A 24,408-nucleotide genomic window follows, 5' to 3' on the forward strand; every position below is an offset into this window, starting at 1 on the left:
AGAAAAAGAAAAGTCTGTCAAGCTTCGAGATAAGAATATCATGGTTCACTGTGTCAAAGGCTTTACTGTGGTCCAGTAAAACCAGAAATGATACCATATTATTATCCATATCCATGTTCGGCCGGTAGATCCAATAGATTTGAATCAAATTCATAATGTCTTAGAGAGCATGACATTGGGATATAACGATGTTATTATAGATGGGGACTTAAACTCCAATATTCTTATAGATTCCCAATTGTTGATACATGGTCTCTCCCGTACCAATTCTAGAATAATGAATAATACTTCTAATATTTCGCTCCATGACCAAATATCAGGCCTTGTTTCTCATGATTTGATTTATCTGGCTTATAATTTCATTGTGTCAAAGACGGTGCAGAACATTTAGACTATTCTGCCTTAGATGAAAGTATTCAGGAATTCAATTGGAATGGGATATATGATCTTATATCGTTCGATGAGAAATTAAACTTTCTTCAAGATAACATTGGACGTATCCATGATGCAACAGTCCCCATTGGGACTAAGATGAAGAAATCGAAAATTAAGCCTTGGTTTAATTCAATTCCGAATATTATTCGTAACGGGGACCTAGCCTACTACAGGTGGAAACGTTTAAAACGCCTGAACTTCATAAGGAATTCCGCACGGCAATAAATTAAGTTAATGCACTCATAAGTGATGCAAAATTACAATATTATTCGGCATTAGACACGAAAGGCAAGTGGAGGGTTATAAACGATATCGGAATTGGACAATTCAAGGCAATTTCCAATTACCAAGGTGATAAAAATGAATTGAATAAAACTTTTGTTAATATTCCGACCTTAGATTTAGACTTGACTATTTACCAAGACACTAATAGGCTTCCGGAAAGCACAAATCTTGATTGCAGTTTTGAGTTGAAGTTTCAAAATCAATTAGAAGTGAAATTCATGATGGCAATGTTAGTTTTCTCTTCCTACCAGATCATTCAAAGGCTTTCGAATCAATTGATACTCATATATGAAGCTCAGAAGATTTTTCAATTTCAGCGATACTTCTATCAAATTGGTCCAATCATTTCTTAGTAATCGGCAACAATCAGTGTACATAGGGGATTTAAAATCAGAGCCAATTGTAGTGCTCAAAAGAGTTCCTTTACTTTAATTGGCTATGAAAGAACATTTGTTCCACTAGACGAACATCATTCCGAGCGCCTCGATCTTCTGCGCTCATTTTAAAATCTCTGACACCCAGTTTCGAGGTGTCTCCCTCCACTAATGGCGAAATTTGAATAACCCCCATCCTTCGGTGGAGGATATTAAAAGTTAACAGAAAAGCGAAACATGTATTGCAAATATAATTTGTAATTCAAAGGCAAACAAATTTCCAAAATTGAGTTATTCTTTTTTATTCATTCACAACACCTCCTTTGTTCGTTCACAATTATCCTGTTGCTCAAATTTTCTCGTTTATTCCTATTCATTGCAACTGACAGTTTTGCAAAGAGTCGAATGGGTCATCTACTATTCTCCACTGTTTATGCTTTAATCTGGTTCATTGTCTTGTAAAGAGAACAAAACACAAAACTAAAATTTTCTTTACGCTATCGTTGATGCTCAATTCACCATATTCTTATTCTCTTGGCTTCAGTCGTTGTTGAGACAGCAACGAATGAACACACGAATGGGTTTACGCACTATGCACTACCCTCCCCTATAGGATATACTAATTTCGTCATTCTGTTTGTAACTCCTCGAAATATTCGTCTAAGACCCCATAAAGTATATATATATTCTTGATCGTGGTGACATTTTAAGTCGATCTAGCCATTTCCGTCCGTCTGTCTGTCGAAAGCACGCAAACTCTCGAAGGTGTAAAGCTATTCGCTTGAAATTTTGCACAAATACTTCTTATTAGTCTAGGTCGGTTGGGATTGTAAATAAGCCATATGGGCCCAAGTTTTGATATAGCTGCTATATAAACCGATCTGGGATCTTGACTTCTTGAGCCACTAGATGGAGCAATTCCTATCCGATTTGGATGAAATTTCGCATGACGTGTTTCGTTATGACTTCCAATAGCAATGCCAAGTATGTTTTAAATCGGTCCATAACCTGATATAGCTGCCATGTAAACCGATTTCGAATCTGGACTTCTTTACCCACTAGAGGACGCAATTCTTATCCGATTTGGCTGAAATTTTGTTATTATGACTTCCAACAACTGTGCCAAATATGGTTCAAATCGGTCTATAACCTGATATAGCTGCCACATAAACCAATCTAGGATCTTGACTTTTCTTCTTGAGCCTCAAGAGGGTCTAATTATTATCCGGTTTGATTCATAACCTGATATAAGCCGCCATATAAACCGATCTACCGATTAGACTTCTTGGGATTTTAGAGGGCGCAATTCTTATCCAATTTGGTTGACATTTTACACATATAGTTTTGGTATGACTGTCAACAACTGTGGAAATTTTGAACAACGGCTTCTTTCATGAGCTCCAACATACGTGTCAAATATGGTCTGAATCGGTCTTAAGCCTGATACAGCTTCCCTATAAACCGATCTCCCTATTTTACTTCTTGAGCCCCTAAAAGGCCCAATTCTTCTTCGATTTGGCTGAAATTTTACACATACACTTTTACTGTGGTCTCCAACATTTAATTCAACTATCAAAGCAATTCTTTTATCCTTTGTTTATCTAAAAAGAGTTACCGGGAAAGAACTCAACAAATGCGATCCATAGTGGAGAGTATATAAGATTCGACCCGGCCGAACTTAGCACGCTTTTACTTGTTCTTTCTCTTTTCAACCTCTTTTCAATAAAAACTGCAACAAATTACCATAATTTAATTAAACTTATTCATAGCAAATATTCTACACCAACACAATCCTGTTATCATATTGGGTTGCCCAAAAAGTAATTGCGGGTTTTTTAAAAGAAAGTAAATGCATTTTTAATAAAACTTAGAATGAACTTTAATCAAATATACTTTTTTTATACTTTTTTTCTCAAGAAAGCCAAAAGTAACAGCTGATAACTGACAGAAGAAATAATGCAATTACAGAGTCACAAGTTGTGAAAAAATTTGTCAATGCCGACTATATAAAAAATACGCAATTACTTTTTGGGCAACCCAATATTACACTAGGATAAATTGTGTCTTGTTGTTATTTTTAAGTCGTTCGCCTAAGAAAAAGCAATTCAATTTGTCACATATTTTATATTTCAAATTTTTTGTATATAGAGTTTGATGTGGAAAGACGAATAGAGTACCAAACATAAAAACAATGTTTTCTTCTGATTTAACGGTAGACAGAAAAGAAAAAAATATTTAATTCACTTAATACTATGTTGACTCTTCAAAAAATTCATTGGTATTGTCAAATTATTTAATTTTCAGTTATAAAGAGAATTAAAAGAGGTTTTAAGAGAGTAACACACCCATACAATCTCATTTTCAAGTTGTGCATCTCTGATGTAGGCAAATGCGTCTTAGGGTTAATGGCTGTACCCAGACTTAATCCGCCTTTTGACATAAAATCTATTCATTCATATATTCATTTAAACTCCATAACAAAACTTTCAATAATTTCGATTTTTCCCATTTCACAATTTGTTATCTCAGTAACAAGAGATTAAAGTAACAAATTCAAAAACTAAAATCAATAAAACACTTACCTTTGATCACAACATATTGCTATCGTTATTTTCTCTTCGGCTTTAAGCGTCACTTTTCTGTGTTTTGTTTCCACTTGCAGTAGTTAATTTAAAATAATCAAGTTTTTTCAAGAGACACTCTTTGCAAAATGACTCTTCAATCTCATAATAACGTTAATTTGCTCTTCCACTTAAACTCTTAAAAACATTGTGTGTACTATATATGTATGTACGTGTATACATTCATGCAAAACTGTATACATAAGATGCCACTCTGTTAGCTCCTTTAATATGAACAGTCATAACATAACATAAAACCGTTGCTTATGTCCATTTACCTGCCCTTTCACATCCAAACAACGCACACGAACGCAGAAAAACACCATATTTCGCTGCTTAGAGTTAAACGACGCGCACTGCTCTGCCGGCAGAGCTACGAAAATAGAGCGATCTGTCAACTACATAATAACACGTATTACACATAGCCAACAAAAGCGAGTTGTTTTGTTAACACTTTTGGATGTTATGATTTTCTTAGCAATTTGGTAATAATTTCTTTTGGTAAGCGCTGTTTAAATATTTTGGACTTTAGTTTGGTGGCTTCAGAAACATAACTGCTTACTTCTGCTCATAGCTGTCATGCTTGCCATAACACCAGCATTATTTTCTCTCTTACTCTTTTGCTTTGCATTCATTTTGTTTTGATTTGCTTTGTTATTTTATTTTTTTCTTTCCTTCTACATACTTGTAACGGGATTTGTTATATTGCCACGAAAACACTTTAAACATTGCAATAAACTTCACTTTTGGCTTTGCTTGCAAATTTCTTGTGTTGTATTAAACATGGAATGCACTTTTCTTAAATTCGACTAATACAGCCGCCGCATCTTGAACAGCGAATTTTGTACGAACAACAAATGGCCCCACACACGACAAAGCAAACACACCACGTTTCTTAATATGTATGAGCACAACAACTAGTATGTAGTACTTTTATAAAACTTCACTTCTTTCTTTTAATTTACAATAAATAATCCGCGATTAGAAAATTTTGCCTGTCGACGCGACGATCACCCGTTAAGAACTAATAAAAGTTGCGTTTAGTTGGAAGCATATGTGCCTTTAACTGTAAAACCAACCACAACAACAAAACATACAAAGATGAAACAGAGGCAAGAGTGAAAAGCTCCTTGTGAGTTAGTGAAGGGAGTGTAATGTCTGTGTCCAGAATTAAGGCGAAAATTTTAACCAAACGTAATAAATCTCTTCATAGATGTCTCCCGTTGTTGTTAACCTATGCACAGGGGGGGACCAAAAGATGTTGTCAAAACCTTGCAAATTTTAATGAAAAAAATTCGCTGAAACTATTGTGAAATTTCTTCTTTCTCTTTCTATTGCTCTCATGCTTATAAATAAAATAAAATTCTTGAGTTCGCGGGCCAATACCTCAGTATTGACAGAAACCACAGTCAAGCTTTTTTTAAAGCGCCATCTGTATATGAGCAAGTACTCAAGAGTGAACCTTCGCTTGTCATCGATCTGTCTTGTAGTACCTTTTTTGTTAAATAGAATCTAAATTTATGTATACGTACACCTTTATATAGCAATTGAGATGGGATTTTCGGTCAGTACCCAGCAGTTCAGATGAGATTTCTGCTAAAATGAAGCCAAGAATTTATGTTTATAATTATCTAGCCTTAAACCTTATTGAATTATTTTTTTCGCAAGAAGCTTTGGACTCTCTTTGAATGAATTCCCATCTCTACCCACCAAAGAATTCTTACTGAAATGCTCTTTGGTTTTTTGTTGCTTCTTTTACAGTTATTGCCAAATTTGCTTCCACAAATTTTATTTTGTTTCTGTAAGGCGATCGTCGCGTTAATTAATTTAATTGTAAATCATGTAAATCATGAGTTAAAAGAAATTAAGAAAAAAATCATCAATGAGCATGGTGCGGTACCGTTGTTCATTCACTGTAACTTGACGATTGGCATCGTCGACGAAGAAGAAACCCCAAATGAAGCCGCCGGCATGCAAACTACATCAAACAGTTTTTGTTTGTGGATGAAGTGATGATTCGTGAATCACCTGTGGATTTTCACTTGATCAATAACGCATATTTTGTTTACTGACAAACCAATTAAGCCAAAAATGAGCTTTGTCACTGGAGTTGACGCTCCTTAAGTAGCAGCCCGAATTTCGGTGGGTAATTTTTATGACTTATGATTGCAGACGTTGATCGTTCGCATACCTTACCATGAGGAAAATGTAGTGTATTTGACAATGACAGCACGATGATTAATATAAGAGTGCATCTACAAATTAAATTCAAAATTACCTAGTCCTACTACTGGAAACCCCTCTATTTGTTTATTGGTTTGCAGTGTAGACTCCATTGCAATTGTAACGCCGTTTTATTTCCTTAATTGTCTACTTCTCATTCTCAAAATAATGTTCATGCTTGAACAGTTACTGTTATAAATTCAAGCATTTAATAACATTTTCTTTCCTCTTTAGATAATTAACACTTGCCCATAATGGTTTGTTCCCATACACACAAAGCACGCATTGTTTTACTGTAAACTGACGCCAACCGCTCTGCCAGCAGAGCCGTAGACATTTAAAAGAGAGAGCTGTTAAGTACATAATGTATTAATCTCATATTTCAAGTGCAAGTTATGCTCGTGTAAATAGATGCTAAGTCAAGCAATTTGGCTGGATCGACATTAGAACAAGTAAAAGCGTGCTAAGTTCGGCCGGGACGAATCTTGGGAACACACTATCATAGATTCTGCTAAAATGTGCTAGCTATATCTGGTTATAGACCGACTTGAACCGTACTTGGCATAGTTGTTGAAAGTCAAACAGAACACTATCTGCGAATTTCAGCCAAATCGGATAAAAATCGCAGCTTGTAAGGGCTCAAGAAGTCGAATCGGAAGATCGGTTTATATGGGAGCTATATAAGGTTATAGACCAATTAAAACCGTACTTTGCCACAGTTGTTGGAAGTCATAACAGAACAGCATGCGAAAATTGTAAGTCAAATTGGGAGATCGGGTTTATATGGAAGCTATATCAGGTAATTGAAGGACTTGGACCGTACTTGACATAGTTGTTGGAAGTCATACCAGAACTCAATGTGCAAAATTTCAGCCAAATCGGACAAAAATTGCGGATTCCAGGGGCTCAAGAAGTCAAATCGGGAGATCGGGTTTATATGGGAGCTATATGAGGTTATTGACCGATTTGGACCGTACATGACACAATTGTTGGAAGTCATAACAGAACACCATGTGCAAAATTTCAGCGAAATCGGATAAAAATTGCAGCTTCCAGGGGCTCAAGACGTCACATCGGATGGAAATCGCGGCTTGTAAGGGCTCAAGAAGTCGAATCGGAAGATCGGTTTATATGGGAGCTATATCAGGTTATAGATCGATTTGGGCCGTACTAGGCACAGTTGTTAAAAGTCACAACAGAACACCATATGCAAAATTTCAGCCAAATCGGATGAAAATTAAGACTTCCAGGGGCTCAAGAAGTAAAATCGGCAGATCGGTTTATTTGGGAGCGTCTTCCAGGGGCTCAAGAACACCTAGAAATACTGATCTAGGATCCCATAAAGTATATATGTATATTCATGATCGTCTTGAAAATCCGTCCGTTTGTCGAAATCACGATAGCGGTCGAACGCGTAAAGCTAGCCGCTTGAAATTTTGCACAGATACTTAATATTGATCTAGGTCCTTGGGGATTGCATATATATCGGTTCAGATTTAGATATAGCTCTCGCATACACATATCACCTATTTTCATCCTACAGCTACTGCAAGCGCATTTATTGACCAATCTTTCAAAAAATTTGTATAACGCTTTCCTCGGCGACTACCACAATATCTGAAAAGTTTGTTCGAAATCGGATCAGATTTAGATATAGGTCCCATATATGTGTTCGTCAGATTTTGAGAAAAATTGCAATAAAGTGTTCATTTGTAAACCGATTCCCTCCACATTTTGCAGCAAAGATTTTCTAATTATTATTAATATTACTGGTTAATTTCTTAGAAATCGGTTTAGATTTAAATATAGCTGCTATGTATGGTTATCGCCCCATTTCCACTTCTGGAGACACTGCAAGGGTATTTATTGACCAAGCTTGGCAAAATTTTGCACAACCCTTTCCTCGACGACTACCACAATATCTAAGAAGTTTGGTCGAAATCGGGTCAGATATAGTCCCCATATCGATGTTTGTCAGCTTTTGGGTAATTTGCTATAATGTTGTCATTTGTGAACCGCAGTTATTACAGTTTGAACATATTTGCTCGAAATTTGATATGGATTGTTTATTAACCCCTCTGAAAACATCCGCCGAGGTCCATCAAAATTAGTTCAGAATTGGCTGTAGCACCCACTTTGTACTTATAGGGTAGGTATAGGGTATTACACAGTTGGTACTGCCGGACTTTTGCCTTTCATTACTGGTTTTTGGTTTATCCTTTGGTTTACTTTAATGAGATGTCGAAGTTTCAAGCAATGAATGTTCATTCTTTGATTATGGAAACAATTTCTCTTCACATAATTTCATTTTGAAACAACAACGATAATATTTTGCAACCCTTATCCTAACTGCCGTTAGCACAACCAGAAATTGCGGACCTCGTTTATAATAAGATAAATACCTCTGCCAACAACTCCACTGCCAAGTAGAGCCGTCCTCATTGGGCTCTACTTCTTTGTCGACGATTCCAATCGTTATGTTACCGTGAATGATTATTTGTTTTTGATTTCTTTAAACTCACTATCTCGAAATCCGTAATTTTAATATAAATTACAATAATGTAGTTAACGAAACGATCGCATAACAAAATTTGTGGAATAAAATTTGGCAATAGCTATAAAAGGAGCAACAACAAAACCAAAAAGCATTCCAGTAAGAATTCTTTGGTGGGAAGGGAAGGAAATTCATTCAAAGAGAGTCCAAAGCTTTTTGCGAAAAAAAAACAAATCAATGAGGTTTAAGTCTAAGATAATTTTAAATATAAATACTGTGCTTCGTTTTATCGGAAATCTCATCTCAACTGCTGGGTACTGATTCAGGTTCCCATCTCAATTGCTATATAAAGACGTACCTATACATATAGTATATAGTTTCTATTCAACAAAATAAAATAATGAAATACTACAAGACGGCCATAAAATGATGGGATCGATGACTAGCCAAGATTCGCTATTGAGTACTTTTTTATATACAGATGGCGCTTTTAAAAAAGCTTGACTGTGGTTTTTGTCAATACTTAGGTATTGGCTTATAAACTCAAAAATCTTATTAAATTTATTTGCATTAGAGCAGTAGAAAGAGAAGAATGAAATTTCACAATTCGGTTATTGAGCTTCATTATTTTAGCGAAGTTAATTTCTTCAGTAAAATTTTGCAAGGTTTTGATAAAATTTTTTGGTCTACCATGGTGCATAGTTTAACAAAAAATGACGACATCTATGAAAAATTAATTAAGTTTTGTAAAAATATTCGCTATAATTTTCAACACAGACATTACCCTCTCTTCACTTACAAGGAGCTTTTCACTCTTGCCGCTGTTACGCCTTTGTATGTTTTGTTGTTGTGGTTGGTTTTACAGTTAAAAGCACATATGCTTCCAACTAAACGCAACTTTTATTAGTTATTAACGGGTGATCGTCGCGTCTAGAAGCAACATATTCCAATCGCGATTTATTTATTATAAATTAAAAGAAAGAAGTGAACAAGGAGTGTAAATTGTTTTATAATAGTACTACATACTAGTTGTTGTGCTCATACATATTAAGAAACATGGTGTTTTTATTTTGTCTTGTGTGTGGCCATTTGTTGCTTGTACAAAATACGCTGTTCAAGATACGGTGGTTGTGTGAGTCCCGAGTTCAAGAAAAGTGCATTCCACGTTTAATATAACACAAGAAAAATGCAATCAAAGCCAACAATGAAATTCCTTGCAATGTTTAAAGTGTTTTCGTGGCAATATAACAAATCCCGTTACAAGTATGTATAAAGAAATAAAAAATAGAAAAAAAATGAATGCAAAGCGAGAGAGAGAGTGCGAAATAGAGAGAACAAATTATGTTGGTGTTACAACAAGCATAACAGAGGTGAGCAGAAGTTAAGCAAATTCTGTTTTGGAAGCAAACAAAAAAAAAAAAAAAAAAAAAACTTAAGCCGGCAGAGCAGTGCACGTCGTGTAACTCTAAGCAGCGAAATATGATCTGCTGCGTTCGTTGTGCGGTGTCTGGATTTGAAAGGGCGAGTAAATGAATGCAAGAAACGGTGTTATGCTATGTATGACTGTTCATATTGAAGGAGTTAACAGAGTGGCTTCTTGTGTATGCAGTAATGCGCGAATGAATACAAGTACATACTATATAGGATGTACACAGGCACACATAATGTTTTTAAGAACTTAAGTGGCAGAGTAAATTAACGTAATTATAAAGTTGAAGAGTAATTTTGCAAGGAGTGCCTCTTGAAAAACGTGACAAAACACAGAAAAGTGAGGCTTAAAGCCGAAGAGGAAATAACGAAACAATATGTTGCAATGAAAGGTAAGAGTTTTATTGAATTTAGTTTTTGAATTCTTAACTTAAATCTATTATTACTGAGATAACAAATTGTGAAATGGGAAAATCAAATTCATCGAAACTTGTTATGTAGTTAAAATTTGGTACAAAAATATTTTGTGTCAAAAGCTAATTAAGTCCGTGTATATTTTTGCTATATATTTTTTGTACCCATCACCGAAGGATGGGGTTTACTAATTTTGTCATTCCGTTTGCAACACCTGGAAATATCCATTCCCAATATGCTATATAAAACGATCTGCCGATTTAAAGTCTTGGGCCCCTAAATGGCAAACTTATTGTCCGATTTCGCTGAAATTTTGATATTTGGGACAGTGAGTTATGTTAGGCCCCTCGACATCCTTCTTTAATGAGACGCGCATTTATTGCTAGATTTCGCCGAAATTTGTGACAGTGAGTTGTGTTAGGCTCCTCGACATCCCTTTTCAATACAGCACAGATCCGTCCATATTTGGATATAGCTACGATATGTAGCGATCTGCCGATTGAAGGTATTGGGCCCATAAATGGCGCATTTATTGCCCGATTTCGCTGAAATTCAGGACAGTGAGTTGTGTTAAGCCCTTCGACATCCTTTTTTAATTTGGCCCAGATCGGTCCAGATTTAGATAAAGCTGCCATCAGGGACGTAGCCAGGGGGGACCAAGCCTCCCCTTCATTAATTTTTTTTTTATTTGTTCTAATTTAATTTATTCTAAACACAAAAGTTTAGTTGAACTTTTTACTTTTTGACAAATTTTCGTGTATATAACATTCTGCACATCTTTAAATATTTTTTTTAAGAACACAATTTTAATTAAATTTTTTCTAAACTAATTTTAATGATATTTTTTCTTAAACCAAATTTTAGCGCAATATTTTTAAAACAAAACTTCATCACAATTATTCATACAGACACAGTTTCAATAATTTAGCGTAACATTCTCTTCGGCCCGGCCCGGACCCCACTCGAAATTATATTTTTAACGACAAAATTTCATTAACATTTTACCTAAAAAAATATGTATTCATATTGTAGAGCATTTATATTGACGTAACAATAATTCTTTTAAAAAAATATTAAACAAAATTTGTAAAATTTAAAAAAAAAATATATATAAAATATATATTTTATATTTAGCGAAGAAAGGTGGATTTAATTGCATTGACGTAAAATAGTATCGCCATAAATTATTTTTTTTTTGAATGGGAACCATCAAATAGAACACTAAAACGAAACTAAAATAGATTCCTAAGAATTTTGAAAAAAAAAAATTTTTAGACGTTAAATATTGCCGACTTTCAACAAGCTAATTTTCCCAAAAACACGACCTTAATTTTCGATAGGATACTTCTTTCCTAGCTCCAGCTGGAATTTTTTTAAGACAGCTCTATTTTTGTGCATTTTTGTACCCAAGGGGCTAATGACATTTTCTTTAAAGACCGAATCACTCAGTTTAATTTATATTTTAGAACAATTATTTCAAATGAAACCATTTAATTTTTTCCTTGGAATTTCCAAAGTTACAATGCAGTATTTAATGCAATTGATACAGAGCTTATAGTGAGTTGGGAGTTAGTGAGTGACATCTCCTGCTGATGATTTTTCTTGGTCGAAAATGAAATCGAGCGATACAGGAAACCAGTCAAATGCTTCTAGCAACAACACATTTTTTGCTGACTTTTAAATGTTTTTTGCTATTCTATTCTTTAGAAAGCATTACACAATGATCTAAAGCCGGACAATATCCTGGAATGGAATCTCAATAGGAAACCTTTTTCATCAAAAACGGATTTTCGATCGATTTTAATCAAGTTCGGAGGAAAACTTATCGACATCAGCTAAGCAGAACGTGGATGGCTCGTCGTAAAAACTGCACAAACTTTATTTTTTTGAAATATTTAACATTTATAGTTGCTTAATTTTTTCAATTTGTGCAAATACAAGTCATTTAAAACCAATTGATCGACACAAAAAATACTAAATTTCCCATGAACATTCCGTTAAGGATCAGAGGATACTCCTCTCATATCAGTGAGTGCAGTCCGATGGCGTGCCGCATAGCAACACCACTTGGTAGAGAAGTTTTAATATGGCAGTATACCTTACAAATGTTGCCAACATTAGTAAGAGTATAACCTCCGCTGAAAAATTTTCTGATATTCACGGCTGGGTTTGAAGCCAGGCATTCGACGAAATAGGCAGACATGCTAACCTCTGCGCCACGTCGGCCTCCCGACACAAACAAAAACCTGTTGAAATCATAAAATTAGTTTGAAAGCAAATTAAAATGAGCACAAATGTCGTTATAAAACAAAGATATTCGCAAAGACAACCACATTTTGAAAGCTTTGTAAGATTAGGATCGGTCTATAAATATAAAATTCAACTCTGACCAAATGTCACCGCATATGGGACAGTTCATGCATCCAGTAGCGACCACAATTTTCAAAAAATGTTAAGATATTTTTACCAAATTCACAGTAACAGAAGAATTTTGCCAATTTTTGATTTAGAAAAAAGTTGGGGTGGGCCCCCTCAAAATAAAATCCTGGCTACGTCCCTGGCTGACATATAGATCAATCTCTCGATTTATAGTCTTGGTCCAATAGGAGACGCAAATTATTATCCGACTTCACTGAAATCTGGCACAGAGACTTATGTTAGGCTTTCCAACATCCATGTCCTTTATGGTTCAAATCGGTTTATATTTGGATATAGCTGTTAAAAAGATCTATATTATACCCTCCACCATAGGATGGGGGTGTACTGATTTGGTCATTCCGTTTGTAACACCTCATAATTTGTAAATAGGAAACTAAATTTAAAGATAGCATCTTTGTGTTAAAGTTTGAATTCTTTGGCTCGTTTTCATTGCTAAAATCCTACGAATAAGGAATTATTTTAAATTTTGGACCAACATTTTTTTTTCAGTGTACACTGTACACCAATAGACAAAAAAAGGTTTTCCAATAGGGACTTGGCAACTTTGAATTTACATTATTCATTGAGCTGTCTCTATAAATTTATTCAATAAACTCAAAATTTTCATCATGGTAAAGTATACAAACGAACAAAGTCTGCAAACCATTAAAATTTACTACCGAAATTCGGACCGCTACTTAAGGAGTGTCAACACCGGTGACGAAGCTCATTTTTGGCTTAAAATGTATGTCAATAAACAGAATATGCGTTATTGTTCAGGTTAAGTCCGAAGATGGGCTATATCGGACTATATCTTGATATAGCCCCCATATAGACCGATCCGCCGATTTAGGGTCTTAGGCCCATAAAAGCCACATTTATTATCCGATTTTGTTGAAATTTGGGACAGTGAGTTGTGTTAGGCCCTTCGACATCCTTTGTCAATTTGGCTCAGATCAGTCCAGATTTGGATATAGCTGCCATATAGACCGATCCCTTAGGCCCTTTGACATATTTCTTCAATTTGGTCCAGATCGGTTCAAATTTGGATATAGATGCCATATAGACCGATTTCTTGATTTATGGTTTTGGGCCCATAAAATGCTCATTTATTGTCCGATGTCCCCGAAATTTGGAACAGTGAGTTAAGTTAAGCCCCTTGACATACTTCTGCAATATCGCACAGATCGGTCCAGATTTGGATATAGCTGCCATATAGACCGATATCTAGGTTTTAGGTTTTGGGGCCATAAAAGACGCATTTATTGTCCGATGTCGCTGAAATTTGAGACAGTGAGTTTGGTTAGGCTCTTCGACGTCCTTCTTCAATTTTGCCCAGATCGGTCCAGATTTGAATATAGCTGCAATATAGACCGATCTCTGGATTTAAGGTTTAGGGCCCATAAAAGAAGCATTTATTGTCCGATTTCGCCGAAATTTGGGACAGTGCTTAGTGTTAGGCTCTTCGACATGTTTATGCAACTTGGCCCAAATCGGTCCAGATTTGGATATAGCTGCCATGTAGACCGATATCTCGATTTAAAGTCTTGGCCCCATAAAAGCGCATTTATATGAAATTTGACACAGTGACTTATGTTCGGCTTTTCGACATCCGTGTCTTATATAGTTCAGATCGGTATGAGGTATATGAGTATAAGGTATGACATTTTCACCGAATTTTGATGAAAGGTGGTTTACATATATACCCGAGGTGGTGGGTATCCAAAGTTCGGCCCAGCCGAACTTAACGCCTTTTTACTTGTTTTTTTAATTTCTTTAAACTCACTATCTCGAAATAATATAAATTACAAACCATCGCCTAACAAAATCCAAAGAAAATTTGTGGAATTAAATTTGGCAATAACTGTAAAAGGAGCAACAACAAAACCAAAACGCATTTCAGTAAGAATTCTTTGGTGGGAAGAGAAGGAAATTCATTCAAAGAGAGTCCAAAGCTTTTTGTAAAAAAAAAATAATTCAATGAGGTTTAAGTCTAAGTTAATTTTAAATATAAATTCTTTGCTTCGTTTTAGCAGAAATCTCATCTCAACTGCTGGGTACTGTCTCAGTTTCCCATCTCAATTGCTATATAAAGGTGTACCTATATATAAAGTTAGTTTCTATTTAACAAAAAAGGTCTGAAATACTACAAGACAGATCGGTGACTAGCTTGGATTCATTATTGCGTACTTACTCATATACAGATGGCGCTCTAGAAAGTTTGAATGTGGTTTTGGTCAATACTGAGGTATTGGTCTGGGAACTCAAGAATTTTATTTTATGCATGAGAGCAGCAGAAAGAGAAGGATGAAATTTTAAAATTCGGTTATTGAGCTTCATTGTTTTAGCGAAGTTAATTTCTTCAGTAAAATTTTGCAAGGTTTTAATAAAATTTTTTGGTCCACTACGATGCATAACTTAACAACAAAGGGCGACATCTATGAAAAGCTTTATAAAGTTTTGTTAAAATATTCCCTTTAATTTGCAACACAGACAATACACTCCCTTCAATAACTCGCAAGAAGCTTTACTCTGTTTCATCTTTGTATGCTTTGTTGTTGTTTTTGGTTTTACATTTAAAGGCACATATGCTTCCAACTAAACGCAACTTTGATTAGTTCTCAACGGGTGATCGTCGCGTCTGCAAGCAAATTTTTCTAATCGCGAATTATTTATTGTAAATTAATATAAAGAAGTGAACAAGGAGTGAAAAATTGTTTTATAATAGTACTACATACTAGTTGTCCTCATCCATATTAAGAAACGTAGTGTTTTTGTTTTGTCGTGTGTGTGGCCATTTGTTGTTTGTACAAAATTCGCTGTTCAAGATACGGTAGTTGCGTTAGTCCAGAAAAGTGCATTACATGTTTAATACAACACAACAAGAATGCAAGCAAAGCCAACGAAGAAATTTCTTGCAATGTCTAAAGTGTTTTCGTGGCAATATAACAAATCCCGTTACAATCATGTTTAACAAAAGAAAAAAGAAAATAAGAATGAATGCAAAAAGAGAGAGAGAGAGAGAGAGATTGCGAAATAGAGAGAGCAAATAATGTTGGTGTTGGCAAGCATAACAGAGGTGAGCAGAACTTGAGCAATTCTATTTTTGAAGCAACCAAACCAAATCACAAAATATTTAAGCAGCACTAGCCAGAAAGGAAGAAACAAATATTGTAATTATTTTCAAAAGGGTTAACATATAGCCAACCAAAGGGAGTCGCGTGTATCAAAGAGCGTAAGAAAGATAAGAGCTGGCGTTAGAGGGCAATACGTAATGACGAGTGACAAAATTTAAAGACACAACATATTTGAATTGCTTACGATATTTCGTTTTTCCTTTATTGCAACTTTCGGTTGCAAAGAAACAAAGCAAAATACGAAAAAATGTTCGAATGAATGCTCGAATCAAAACAGAATAACCCGAAAATGTTGCAGCCCTCAATGTGAATCCAATTGGAATAAACTAAAAATGTTGTGTCTTTAACGCGAGTTATTTTACGGTACGGGGAAGACAAAGCAGAAACCCTCTCTTATATTATCTTACGCTCTTTGGTGTGTATGTGTTATGTTGTTGGCAGATCGCTTTATTGTTATTTACGTAGCTCTGCCGGCAGAGCAGTGGGCGTCGTGTTACTCTAAGCAGCGAAATATAATGCTCTCTGCGTTCGTTGTGCGTCGTTTGGATGTAAAGGGGCTGGTTAATGGACATAAGCAGCGATGTTATGCTATGTTATGACTGTTTATATTGTAGAAGTTAACAGAGTCAAAGAGCGTAAGATAATATAAGAGAGGGTTTCTGCTTTGTCTTCCCCGTACCGTAAAATAACTCGCGTTAAAGACACAACATTTTTAGTTTATTCCAATTGGATTCACATTGAGGGCTGCAACATTTTCGGGTTATTCTGTTTTGATTCGAGCATTCATTCGAACATTTTTTCGTATTTTGCTTTGTTTCTTTGCAACCGAAAGTTGCAATAAAGGAAAAACGAAATATCGTAAGCAATTCAAATATGTTGTGTCTTTAAATTTTGTCACTCGTCATTACGTATTGCCCTCTAACGCCAGCTCTTATCTTTCTTACGCTCTTTGAACAGAGTGACTTCTTGTGTAATCAGTTATGCATGAATGTATACATATACATACATATGTAGGTACACATAATGTTTTTTAGAGCTTTAGTAGCAGAGTAAATTAACATAATTATGAAGTTCAAGAGTAATTAGCAAACCGTACCTCTTGAAAAACGTGATTATTTTAAATGAACTACAGCACGTGGAAACAAACCAAAGAAAAGTCGGAAAGGAAAAAGGGAAAGAAATATGTGGTAATAAAAGGTAAGAGTTTTATTGACATTTGTTTTTGAATTTGTTACTTAAATCTATTATTAAGGATATAGCAAATTGTGAAATGGGGAAAATCGAAATTATTGAAAGTTTTGTTATGGAGTTAAAATTTGCTGCAAAATGCTTACATAAAGTCCTCTTTTCAAGACAATAATGGCCTCATCCACAAAACTTAATAAAGCCTTAAAATAGGTTTGTTTGTCAGTTCTATAAAGGAAATCTGTCAAATAAATCCATTTCATATCTACATCTAGTTTTGTGAATAAGGTCGTAAAATACAAAAATTAGTTTATACATATGTAGGGTAAGTGCTCTTAAGTTCGGCATGTACCAGTAGTCGGCATTTTTGTTTTTATACCCACCACCGAAGGATGGGGGTATATTAATTTTGTATTTCCGTTTGCAACACATCGAGTACATATATTCTAGATCTAGATCGTAAAAATCTAAGACGATCTAGCCATGTCCTTCCGTCTGTCTGTCGGAATAACGCTACAGTCTTTAAAAATCGAGATATTAAGCTGAAACTTTGCACAGTTTATTTTTTTGTCCATAAGCAGGTTAAGTTTGAAGATGGGCTATATCAGACTATATCTTGACATAGGTCGCGTATAGACCGATCTGCCGCTTTAGGGTCTTAGGACCATAAAAGCCACATTTATTATCCGATTTTGATGAAATTTGATACAGTGAATTATGTTAGGCCACTCGACATCCTTCTTCAATTTGGCCTAGATCGGTCCAGATTTGGATATAGCTACCATATAGACCGATCCCTCGATTTAAAGTCATGGGCCCATAAAAGGCGCATTTATTGTCCGATTTTTCCAAAATTTGGGACAGTAAATTGCATTAGGCCAGTCGACATCCTTCTTCAATGTGCCCCAGATCGGTCCAGATTTGGATATTGCTCCCATATAGACCGATCTCTTGATTTTTTGTCCGATTTCGCCCGAATTTGGGACAGTGAGTTGCGTTAGGCCAGTCGAAATCTCTCTTCGATTTGGCTCAGATCGGTCCAGATTTGGATATAGCTGCCATATAGACCCATTTCTCGATTTAAGGTCTTGGGCCCATACAAGGCGCATTTATTGTCCGTTTTCTCCGAAATTTGGGACAGTGAGTTGTGTTAGGCCCTTCAACATTCTACTTCAATTTTGCTCAGATCGGGTCAGATTTGGGTATAGCTGTCATATAGACCAATCTCTCGATATAAGGCTTTGGGCACGCCGAAATTTGAGACAGTGAGTGAAGTTAGACCCCTCGGCATCTTCCTAGATTATGGCACAGATCGGTCCAGATTTGGATATAGCTGCCTTATAGACGGATCTCTCGATTTAAGGTCTGGGGCCCATAAAAGGCGCATTTATTGTCCGATTTGGCAAATTTTGAGACAGTGAGTTATATTAAGCCACTCGACAACTTTCTGCAATTTGGCCCAGATCGGCCCAGATTTGGGTATAGCTGTCATATAGACCGATCTCTTGTTTTAAGGTTTTGGACCCATGAAAGGCGCATTTATTGTTCGATTTCGCCGAAATTTGACAAGTGACTTATTTTAGGCTTTTCGACATCCGTCTCATATATGGTTCAGATCGGTCTATATTTGGACGAAATCGGACCCTATTTACTGGTTTATGACAGGTGGTTTATAAAGGTGGTTCACATATATACCCGAGGTGGTGGACATCCAAAGTTAAGCCCGGCCGAACTTAACGCTTTTCACTTGTTTAAAATAAAATTTCTAGGAATATGTAAATTTCATATTTAAAAAATGACCAATGACCAACAAGTGCCAGTGTGTTTGTTCTTAAGAAAAAAATTTGTGGAGGTATCGACTTTTGAAGCTATTAAAGCGTAGAAAGATTTAAAGTTTTGAATCAAAAATAGTTTTTTATATAGTAAAGGAAAATCAAAAGAACATTTTAGTCATAAAAACTATTAATTTTTTTTATATATTTTTGTTTGATGCCGCCTTTAGGGACCATTCAAGGTGCGTTTTCGAGTAGTCGGCATTTGAGTACCGGATGAAACAACACTAACACACATCCAAAATAATCAAATGTCAAAAAAACGAAAAATTAATTCATTTTATTTAATGCTTCTCGGAGTTCATAAATGTGATTTTATCAAAATCCCAAGAAATTTTTATACCCTCCACCATAAGATGGGGGGTATACTAATTTCGTCATTCTGATTGTAACTACTATATATATATTCTTGATCGTCGTGAAATTTTATGTCGATCTAGCCATGTCCGACCGTCCGTCCGTCTGTCTCTCGAAAGCACGCTAACTTCCGAAGGAGTAAAGCTAGCCGCTTGAAATTTTGCACAAATACTTCTTATTAGTGTAGGTCGGTTGGTATTGTAAATGGGCCATATCGGTCCATGTTTTGATATAGCTGCCATATAAACCGATCTTGGGTCTTGACTTCTTGAGCCTCTGGAGTGTGCAATTCTTATCCGATTGGAATGAAATTTTGCACGACGTGTTTTGTTATTATATCCAACAACTGTGCCAAGTATGGTTTAAATCGGTTCATAACCTGATATAGCTGCCATATACACCGATCTGGGGTTTTGACTTCTTGAGCCTCTAGAGTGCGCAATTCTTATCCGATTGGAATGAAATTTTGCACGACGTGTTTTGTTATGATATCCAACAACTGTGCCAAGTATGGTTCAAATCGGTCCATAACCTTATATAGCTGCCATATAAACCGATCTGGGATCTTGACTTCTTGAGCCTCTAGAGGTCGCAATTATTATCCGATTTGCCTGAAATTTTGTACGACGGATTCTCTCATGACCATCAACATACGTGTTTATTATGGTCTGAATCGGTCTATAGCCCGATACAACTCCCATATAAATCGATCTCTCTATTCTACTTCTTGAGCCTTAAAGGGCGCAATTCTTATTCGAATTGGCTGACATTTTACACAGGTCTCCAACATATAATTTAATTGTGGTCCAAACCGGACCATATCTTGATATCGCTCTAATAGCAGAGCAAATATTTTCTTATATCCTTTTTTTGCCTAAGAAGAGATGCCGGGAAAAGAACTCGACAAATGTGATCCATGGTGGAGGGTATATAAGATATGGCCCGGCCGAACTTAGCACACTTTTACTTGTTGCATTTCAGAACTTTTAGTCATTGAATAAATATGTTGATTGTCAATTTAAAACTAGCCCAAATTTAAAAGATGACTTTTCAAATGATCTGACACATTACATTTCCTTTTGCCCAACACTTCATATCATTGAACATCAATTGACATGATTGAATGGGGCCAAAAGTGCTGGTTGTCATTACAAATCAGGTTTGTTATTCAGTTCTAAAATGTTTAACCATTTAAACAATGGCCTGTTGTTTTGTTCGTTTAGAATTTTGGGAATGACCTTTGATCATTATTGTGTCACAGCACACACATGTTGGCATTGGGAATTGTTCATCCGTTCATCCGCATTGATGTCTTCTCACTCAAGTAAATCTAATAAGTTTTTATTGGAACACAAAAGCCAATTGCCAAATCCTGGGCGGAAAACATTTACTTGACCGACCGTTCCAACGACCAAGAGACTTAATTAAATGGACATAAAACTGCCCAAGATAAACTGCTTGGCCCCACTGACCTTTTGTCATCGCTCATGTTGCTTGGTCGCTCTAACACACAACGGTGGCGGCAGCATAGAACAAAATAACCTACCATACACTTGAAAGCATTAAAGGCTTCCCACAAACACAATCCGGGGAGTAATTCACATTCGAAGTTTTCCCTTAAGGACTAGGAATTGAAAATAAAGGAGCTGCGTAACACAAAACAAAAACAAAAACGGCATGAAAAAAGTAAAATCATGCCAAAAGACAAAAAAAAAAAGAAACCTATGACTGAGGTTTTTGCTTTGATAGTTGATGAAGACGATGTCGGTGAAGCTGTTTTCTGTGCTTCCACCGTGCTCAAGTGTGTGCAGGAACATTGAGGCAGAGGAAGCAATGAAATTCAACCTCACATCTGAATATAGCCACAAGAGTGCGTCGGTGTGTGTATATGTATGGAACATTTTATCGGACTGTGAACATGTTTTGAAATAACATTTCATTTCCTTTTCTAAGCTCACGGTAACACAGTGTTCGGCAACGAAGTATTTCAAAAATGTCATACCCTCTAGCATAGGTTGGAGGGCATAAAAATTTTGTTATTCCGTTTGTAGAAATTCGTCATTTAAGACCCACCTCAAGGAGGTCACCGTAGCGCAGAGGTTCGCATGTCCGCCTATGACGCTGAACGCCTGGGTTCGAATCCTGGCAAGACCATCAGAAAAGAAATTGTTCAGCGGTGGTTTTCCTCTGACAACATTTGTGAGGTACTATGCCTTGTAAAACTTCTCTCCCAAGAGGTGTCGCACTGCGGCACGCCGTTCGGACTCAGCTATAGAGAAGAGGTCCCCTATAATTGAGCTTAAACTTGAATCGTAGTGCACTCATTGATATGTGAGAAGTTTGCCCCTGTTCCTTAGTGGAATGTTCATTTGCGATTTGCAAAAGACCTCTAGCGAAATTTTTAGTAGCAAACATATAGCCGCAAAAAACCATGAATTCTTTAGGCCAATTTATTTATTTTTTTAAATTTTTAAAATAAGCGTTATTTTGTAGAAATAAATCCATTACATGGTGCATAAAATGATCAAAGTATTAGTTTTCTTTTAATGAAATGAAAAAAAGACCCAATGTAACCCCGTAATTCAAAGCAAACCGAAAATTTCACTTAGCATGTGTTTATGCATTTTTTATCGTAGCGAAAATTTCGTTTGAGGTGCAAACCACCTTAAAGACCCCATCAAGTTAAGATTAAAAAGGTAATCCAACACCAAAGAGAGTTCACTATGCAGTCAGTTTGTGTCATTCTTCCTCGGAGAGTATTACTTACAACTTGAAGGTTCGTCCATTCTGATTATAATGTAGGATTCCCTTGAGCGCCGCGTTAGGTGCTGCGCAATGTGCTCCCATATAAATCGATCTCCCGATTTGACTTCTTGAGCCCCTGGAAGCCGCAATTTTAGTCCAATATGGCTGAAACTTTGCGTATGGTGTTCTTTAATGACTTCCAACCATTGTACCTAGTACGGGTTAAATCAGTGTATAACCTGATATAGCTCCCATATAAACCGATCTTCCGATTTGATTTCTTGATCACCTGGAAGCCGCAGTGTTTGTCGGATTTGGCTGAAATTTCGCGTGTAGTGCTCTGTTATGGCTTCCAACAACTGTGCCTAGTAGGCTCCAAATCGGTCTATAACCTGATATAGCTCCCATATAAACCGATCTCCTGATTTTACTTCTTGAGTCCTTACAAACCGCAATTTTTGTCCGATTTGGCTGAAATTTTGCATGTGGTGTGATGTTTTGAATTTTAACAACTGTGCAAAGTACGGTCCGAATCGGTCTATAGCCTGAAATAGCTTCCATGTAAACCGATCTCCCGATTTGACTTATTGAGCCCTTATAAGCCATAATTTTTGTCTGATTTGGCTGAAATTTTACGTGTCCAAATCAGCCTATAACTTGATATAGCTCCCATATAAACCGGTCTCTCGATTATTTTTGTTCGGTTCCTAGAAGCTTTAATGTTTGCAGGTTTGATAGAAGTTTGGAGAATAAAAATATGCCCTTCGACTAAATTTAGTTTGCATACATTTTTAGCAGAATCCATGGTGGTGGGTTCCCAAGATTCGGTCCGGCCGAACTTAACACGCATTTACTTGTTCTTGATTTTCTTTGCCATATTCCGAGACTTTGCATTTAAAAGCAATAAATTTAGGAAAATGTGTTTACTTAAACAAAGTTCATGAGAGTTAAAGAAAGCGCATATGTTGCACTATATTTTGCCGGTTTTTGTACTTTTTGCTGTTGCCACAACAAAAAATAAACTAAAAATACAACAACGTAGAAAACCCCTTTTTTGGTTTTGGAAAAAGTTTTCTTCCGGTAGCAAACGCAAGCATTAATTGCAGGTGGTTTAATTTTTTCCCCGCAACAAATGCCGACACACACCTGTTTGAATAAAACTTAACGAAACATAAACAAACTACATGCCCATCGGATGTAAACAAACCGACCCGAACAGCATTTCTCAGAGAGTGAGTGAGAGAACAAGCAACAATTGCTTAAAAGCTTTTGTGGCCACATAAAAGCTTTTAACGACTGTGCCAAAGGGACAATTCATATAAAAGCCGTTGTCTAACGAAAAATTCCTTCAGTTGCGGGTTTCACTTCATGGAAAATATTTGGAAAATTCGAAGACGAATCTATTCGGGGAAAAACCAATCGTTCATAGTGAAAACATGAAGCTTAAACACACACACACACACACAGAGTCTAAGTGAAAGTGTAAATGTGGAGGTGGCTAAAATTCTAGTAGTAGTAGTGGTAGCAGTGAAAGGGCCTATACAAATACAAATCAGCTTGAGCGAGTGTGTGTGTGGCTTAGTGAGTTGAGAGTGAGTGTGTGCGTGCCGAAGGATGTAAAGGTGTGTGGGTCTCTCTATAACAATTGCCAGTAAAAAAGGAAACGAAAGTCAAAGTAAATATAATACAATATGTACAAGTAAACAACTAATAAAACACATACATGCACCCGCACCCAAACAAATACATCCACACCTCACACACACACACACACAAAGTGCAAACAAGCATAGAGTGTTATTTATTTTACACATGAAAGTTTAATGAAGAATAAAAGTGAAAGTGAACATGTAAGAGTGTATGTTTGAGTGTGTGCGAGTCCTTTGACGAATGATGTGATTGTAAACGTGCATTATTCATGTGAGTGAGTGAGTGTTCACCTATATACATATATAAAAAAACATACCGACATACATACATATATGTAAGAATAAATAATATCTTAAAAGTAAATGTGAAAATCGGAGAAAAAATATAAGAAAAAATAGAAAAAATCCCCCATGCACACACACACAGACACACACTAATATACAATTATTTCGATATGTTTTTGAGCAACAACAAACACTTGTGGATTTAACCAACTTTAACGACCACCCGAACGACCAACATCGCAACAAGATTACCGACGTGGTTCAAGTATTTTCGTTAGAAGAGAGCCAAAAAAAAGAAACTCCACTTAAAGTGTGAGCGTATGGATGTGTGTGCATTTCGATGTGTTTATTTTGTTTGTTTGAGTACCAATTACAAATGCATACGGTGTAATTAAACATAAACAGCAACTGCTAGAACCACTGCTACAATTTCTAACTAACTGCAGTTGACCAACACCATCCAACCCAGGTCAGTTAAAGTTGCCATAAGGTATCACACTTACACACACACACACATACACAACTA

At 36.1% G+C, this 24,408-nt stretch overlaps 1 protein-coding gene across 1 annotated transcript in view; it reads left to right on the top strand.

Moving 5' to 3' along the window:
* The first annotated feature begins 23,643 nt into the window (after positions 1–23,643).
* Positions 23,644–24,408, top strand: part of LOC106093461 (uncharacterized) — a 308,595-nt gene continuing 307,830 nt past the window's right edge. Inside the window, exon 1 of the mRNA XM_059368504.1 lies at positions 23,644–24,351. The gene's annotated coding sequence lies outside the window, so the exon portion shown is untranslated. The remainder of the gene's footprint in view (positions 24,352–24,408) is intronic.

This window comes from Stomoxys calcitrans, chromosome 1 (genome assembly GCF_963082655.1).
Source record: "Stomoxys calcitrans chromosome 1, idStoCalc2.1, whole genome shotgun sequence".
NCBI lineage: Eukaryota > Metazoa > Arthropoda > Insecta > Diptera > Muscidae > Stomoxys > Stomoxys calcitrans.